Below are 7,253 nucleotides of genomic sequence, written 5' to 3'. Positions count from 1 at the left end.
CCTTTTTTCTGGGGAATGAACTTTCACTCTCAGTCCTGAGTTTGGCCACAGCTGCCCATATTCCCTGGCTCTAATGATGGACTTGAAGTCCAGGAATGACCAATGAGTGTCATAGTGATGATGCTCATGTATGTTTGTCACTCAGTCCACATAAAGACATTCAGAAGAACCTCTGGGTCTTGAACTAGAACTGCTGGGATAGAGGCCCACTGGTAGCATATGTGTCTGGAACTCCCTTCCCACAGAGAGAGAACCTGCCTGAGCACAAAGTCAACCAAAACAGAAATGTAAAGCCAAAACATAAAGGAAAACCGAATCTCAATGCCACCATGTGAAACCTCAAGATTCAATCATGTTTAGAACACTACCTCTTGACTTTCCAGTTATGGGAGCCAATAAATTCACTTACACTAATTTGTGTGTCCATGGTATGTGCCAACTAAGAGGGTCCTGATTAATACATAGTGTTAGGGTTCTTGTTCCTTCATCCTGAAGTGATGGAACTCAGAAGGCCCTTTAAAAACACTGAGGGCAGCTGCAGACCACCCATGACCTAGAACAGTGCACCCCACACCAAGGACAGCATTCACATTCTACTCAAATAGTTTATGTCTACCAAGATATGAATATTGCCCCATGGATGTGACCTGTGGTCTGGTGGCCCTGCCAACCACCCACACAACATAAAACCGACATGAAAGAAACTAGGCTTCAGACAGCATCAAAATGATTTCATGAGCACAACACTTTAATAATTTTTTTACTCATTTGCTAATTTACTTGTCAAAATTTCGCCCTGCTTTCAGCAATGCACAAGAATAAATACAGCCTCTAGGAAGGTCCAACAGCTGACTTCTGAAGTGATAGGATCTCTAAAAATGGATTCATTGGTCCATTTCCCCTAAGGTAGTAGAACAAAAGATTTTTAAATCTCCAGAAATCATTATATTTCATCCAGCTTCTCAGAAACCATCTCACTAATATTCTAAGGATATGTCACTTGGGCTGTCTCCTCAAGGCCCACAAGAAGTTATTTCAAAAACCAGAATTTTTTTTTGGTGTCCAGAATGTGTCTGACTTGAATTCTATATGGTAGGTCAGAGAGTCCTGGTAATAATGTTAACTAGTGTTTGCTTCTTAACTCTTCTAATTTAATAACCCCATTATCTCCACTTCACAGATGAGAGAAGGAAGCACAGAGAACTTAAGTAACTTGCCCAAAGGCAAACAACTAAACAATGGCCTAGTAGGCTTTGAACCCAGACACTGGCTCCAGAGTCTGGAGTCTGGTCGTCTATGCTATCCACTAACTAAAAACCATGAGTGCTGGGGAGGCCCCCAGAGACAACCTGGTCCAACATCAACCCAAGGAAAAGGAAGACCAAACAGTGAAGTGACTTCACTAAATTTATTCAGCTACTCTGATGACAAAGCCTCTTCAACAGTTCTTGTCCTTCAGTCTAAGGTGCTTCCCTATGACAAGAGGAATAGAGAGGTGCCATTAGGTCAGGTATGAAAGGTCCCAAAGTTCAAGCCAACTGAGATTTCAGAAATTCTTCCCCATAGACCCAGATGTTTAGCAGACATTGATGCAGGACTGTGTGTACAATCCTAATTTGAATCCAACCCAACATTCCCCACCCNATTCTGTTCCGTGAGCTTCAACCTGGCTTTAGTGAGTATGGCAGTTCAGGGCATGACCAATACATGCGCAGAATTATTTCTTAGGTCCAAGCCCTTGGGCCTCCCAAGTTCTTGGACTCTCCAAACAAAACTTCATCAGGAGTGCCCTGCTACAAAATATAATTGCCCTTGATTTCCATCCTTAATCTTATCATGACACAGAGCCTCTGTCTTGGTCTTTGATCACAACATGTATGTTAGTATCTAGTCCTGATGTTTCCTTGCCAGGATATGTGTGGGTACAGAAATCTGTAGCAACAGCCCCAAACCCCAATGTTATCATGATGTCACATCCAAGTTTTGTTCATTGAGGATGCCTTTGAAGGAATCTGGGGACCATGTAGATAAAAATGTAATCTAAAAAATTTAATTTTTAGATTAAAATTTAAGCTAAAAACTAAAATACATCCATTTGTAAGAAAGACATTATAGAATGTAAATATAGAATAATAAAAATGGATTACCCTCATAGACTGTTTGTGATTTTCTCTTGTCCAGATACAAAGCTGACATACAAGAATTTGTGCATTTCTTGGACCATTCTGGACCATTCACTGGGGCAGTAATTTTCCATGGGCTAGTGTCAATCTAGAGAACCTCTTCTGCACAACTTGTGGACCAAGATTCAGTAGAAAGTATAAATAACCACTAATGCAGTAATTACACCCCACTTCTTAATTTTTTTCAGAGATGGACTCTCATTAGAGACCCTTGTATTATAGAAATTCTGGAGAGAAGTATTCAAAGAATTGATAGAATATGAAGGATTCCACCAAGGAATATGTGCTTCAAGATTTGTCCAATTTACATCAATCACAGCTTCTAAAAGAGGGTGCTATTGCTCAATTTCTCACTGAAACTTTCCATACTGTCAGAAAAAATAAGAAAATAAAGCTTGAAGAACAGAAAGCAATTTTCCTAAAAGCAAAAACATTAAGATTCACTCTGAGAAGATCAAGTTTTAAATTACATCTGGTTTGCAGCCCTGGATGCAGCTAGAAGAGATGAACATAGAGCTTTTGGAGATGCTTCCCCCACCAAGTTGGTAAAGCTGGCTCTGCAGAACAAGTGTGGGTACAGCCGAGCCTCCCACCTTTTCTTCTCCCTGCATATTCACTTCATTGACCACCACTGAAGACCAGCTTCTCCACAGAGTGGTCATCCATTTCACATGAGATCCTCCCATTTCTCCAACATGGAGTCCCCATTTCTGTCTAAAAATACTCTTCTGAATAACTAATGAGTTGAAGAAGAAATCAAAAGGGAAGTCAGAAGGTATTTTGACCTGAATGAAAGGGAAAACACAACATATCAGAATTTGTGGAATGCCACTGAAACTATTATTAGGGGGACAATTGTGACATTAGATGTCTACACTAGAAAAGAAAAAAATAATCAGTCACTGGTATCTGTGTCCACTTTCAGAAACTATAAAAAGAGCAACTTAAATCCAAATTAATCTTGAGATAACATAAAGATAAAAACAGAAATTAATGAGATAGAATTGAAAAAAAAAAAAAACTCAAGAAAACCAAAAGCTAGTTCTGAAAAGACCAATATGCTGAAATCAGGAAACTTCTAGCCAGAGTAATCAGGCCAGAGAGAGAGAGAGAGAGAGAGAGAGAGAGAAATTATCAATATCAGAAAAGAGAAAAATAATATCACTACAGATTAAACATATTTCCAAAGAATAATACTGTAATTTTATCTCAGGAAATTGAACAACTTAGATAAAATGTGAAAATCCCTTGAAAGATACAAACTACCAAAGCTCACTCAACAATGTGATAATCTGAAAAGTTCACTTTCTTTGGAAAAAAATTTGAAGAAGTAGTTAAAAAAAAACTTTCCACCAAGAAAAGTCCACACCCAGATGGTATCACTGACAAATTCTATAAAACATTTATGGCATAAGTAATACCTATTGTAAACAAAATCTTCCAGAACATTGAAGAGGAAAAATATTTTCCAACTTATTCTATGAATGTAGCATTATTACCCTGATACCAAAATGAGACAGATATTGGAAGGAGAGAAACAGATCAATAAGTTTCATGAGCAGATGCAAAAATTCTAAATAAAACTGCAGAAAATAAAATCCAACAACATAAAAAAGAATAATATGCCATGGCCAAATTAAGATTATTACAAGAGTGAATGCAAAACTGGTTCAATATTCAAAAATAAATTTATATAATTCACTCTGTGAACAGGCTAAAAAATAAAAAATTATGATCATATCAAATGGCGCAGAAAAATTATTTGTCAAAATTCAAACTCATTCCTGATTTAAAAAAAAAACTCTCTCAGAAAATAAGGAATTAAAGTCCCTTAACCTGATTGGAACATATACAAGAAAGAAAAATAAACCCTACAACTAATATTATATTTAATGGAGAAACTCTGCGTTTTTCCCCCTTATGATAAAAAAAATGTGAGGATATTTTACTCCCACTCATATCAAATTATAGTAGAGCTTCTGATACAATATGGCCAGTAAAAATTACCAGTGGAATATGACAAGTAAAAGAAATAAAGGTATATAGATTGGAAGGAAGAAGGAAAACTATCTTTATTTTCATATAACACAGTTATCTATGTAGAAAATACTCTTAAATATACACAAAGGCAACTGGAAAAAATTAATGAACTTAAATTAAGCAAGGTCACAGGATACAAGGTCAATTGTATTTCCACATGCCAGCAATAAAATTTCAGAAATTGAAAACCTTATTGTCTTTTTACAATACCATCAAAAGAATGAAAATTTAGGACTACATTTGACAAAATATGTGCAAGACATATGTACTGAAAATTACCCAACACTACTTAGAGCTAAGTAAAGAGACCTAAACATATGGAGAGATATACCATGTCCATGGATTGGAAGTTCATGGATTGTTACAATGCCTTAATATAAGAACTACCTATTTCGTTCTCTTCAGTTCTATAGATTCAATGTAGTCCCAAATAAAATATTGGAAACCTTTTTGTTGGAACTGACAAGTTCACTCTAAACATAGTATAACAAGGCCAAGAACCTAAAATAGCCAAAACAACTTTGAAAAAGAACAATAAAATTGCACAACTATACTACCTGACTTTAGGATTTTTGTAAAATTAAATAAACAAGACAGTGTGATATAGACGTAAAGGTGGAAAAACAGGTAAGTGGAACATATAAAGTCTAAACATATGTGGTCAATTGATTTTCAACAAATATACCAAGGTAGTTTAGTGAGGGAAGATATTCTTTTTAGTACTACATGAAAAAATTAACTCAAGTGAATCACAGATCTAAAATTACACAACTCGAAGAAAAAAACATAGGCCAAAAAAAAATCTCTGTAACCATAAGCTATAGTCATTTCTTAGATATGGCACCAAAAGCACAACCTGTAAAAGAAAAATATTGAATAGACTGGACTTTTTTTCCAAAATTAAAAATAACTTTGCTCTTCAAAAGTTAATACGAAGAGAACTAAAAGACAAGTCACAGACTGGAAGAACATATTCCTAAGCTACATATGACGAAGAATTTGTATCCAGGACACAAAAAGGACTCTTAAAGCTCAGATTTGGTAAGAAATAAATTCACAGATTCCACAGGCTGCTGGACTACCCTGACATTTGAATTATCAATCTTTCCAGATCTTTTATATTAAAACTTAAGGAATTACTCAGTAAAGAATGAGATACGACCATTGGAACTGAGATATCTGCGAGAATTCAAGGCGTTGTTGGAGTCTACTAAACCCCCAGATGCTTCTGAAATTAAACTGTGGCTCCCTTCTGGGAAAGCACTCATCATTTCCCGTCATGTTTCATCCTTCATTGTTGCTCCTTAGCAACCAAAGTTAGAATTCGACACAGCCTTTAGTATAAAATGAGTGGTGGGAGGGAAGCCTTGGTTAGGGATTTAAGAGAAACCCTAAAAATTCCTTAAAATAGGGAGATTTTTTCCAGAGGATAAATTTCTTGAGTAGTCTGCCAAGATGGGTAAAATGCCATTTTGGATATGGCTCAACAATGATATGGATACATTCACCAATGAACCTAGTTCGAAAACCAGCCTGCTGTGGTTCTGAGAGTTTGCTATTCTGGCTAACATAACCTAGACCTAACTGTGGCCAAAAAGAAATGGAACCAAAATTAATGAAAAGAGAAGGAATCCAAAGACTTCAGGAGATGTAGCCCCTTCACATAGCCCCCAACATTTAACCTTGCCATGAGTGGCAGATGAGTGAAGTAGGTAGGTAACAAGGTTTTCAAAAAGCACTTAATGACTTTACTCAAGTTAAAGAGGAATGCTGCTGGATAGACCTCCTCTTCTAATGAAGACCTTGATCTTGGTGGTAGCAGAACTACCAAGGGGCCAAGCCCTGTTAACAGCAATTTATCATCAAAGGTCAAGTGAACACAGTCTTGTCATCAGTCTAGGGAGGGCACACCATACAGAGATTGCTGGCTATAGCTTGGTCCTCCAGAAATTAAATCACTAGGCAAGCTACTCAGTGTTATTTCAAATAACTAAAAATTCTCAGATGTGTTAAAATTAGGAGTTGGACTTGTATGAAGAAGTCTGAAATTTTTATTGACCTGATTTAGTTTGCAAATCTAGACTCCCTTAAAGGACATATCTGCAACACAGACTTCTCTCCCAGCCATTCCCAAAAGAAACTGTGGCCATTTGCCTGGCCTGACACTAATCCTCAGGAATTCAAAATGCCATGGGGCTTGGTCAGTCTGAGTGGGGACTTACAGTGACTTAGTAACAAATGAAGCTCTATCCCAAGATGCAAATCTTGCCAGGCCTAATGGAAACTGGACCCTTTTCAAGAATACTTCACTCTTCTGAGTGTTTAATTGGTCTTAGCAAGTAGCAGAATGCTAATTGGTTTCTCTTGGCCAAGTTTCATGTGATCCATATAGTTGACACTACCTAAAATTTATTTACCTGAAATTACCTTGATTATATTGACTAATTCTGGGTCTTTTCGAACTAGACTAGGTATGTTGCTGAAAGGCAAGCACCTTGTCTATCTTATTTCCTATTACATTTCCAGAGTCTGAAATCGTGTTTAAAATATCAAGTGGACCCTCAAATCTTTATAGAGTAAATTATGATAGGGTCAGGAAAATGTCACAGAGCAATCCTCCCAATAAATAAAGCGACTCAAGAACAAAATTGCACCCTGCAAGAATCAGATATTAAGGCCACAGAGACTTGAAACCCACCTGCTATGTCCTAATTCCCCTCACGTCTCCACTAAGCTCCCCAGTTTGGTGTAAAACGTTAATGGGATTTGGAGAACAGCTATCTTAAGACTTAATTAAAGAGTGAGTCCAATGAGAAGGGCTTTTCCAGATATGGTCTCCCTCCAGCTCCTATCACTTGGAAATAAGCTATCGATCCAACAGTGCATCTTTCTTCATTTTGATGAACAGGAAAGCAATTTGATTTCAATTGACAGGATTAGTAGTCCACCTTCAGAGAGGCAGCATTGCTATTTTCAGTGATTCTGAGAAAGAGCTGCAGACCCAGGGTTACCTGGGTTTCAAATCCTGCT

This window comes from Marmota marmota, unplaced genomic scaffold, assembly GCF_001458135.2.
Source record: "Marmota marmota marmota unplaced genomic scaffold, marMar, whole genome shotgun sequence".
Lineage (NCBI taxonomy): Eukaryota > Metazoa > Chordata > Mammalia > Rodentia > Sciuridae > Marmota > Marmota marmota.
Note: the sequence above shows the minus strand (reverse complement) of the source record.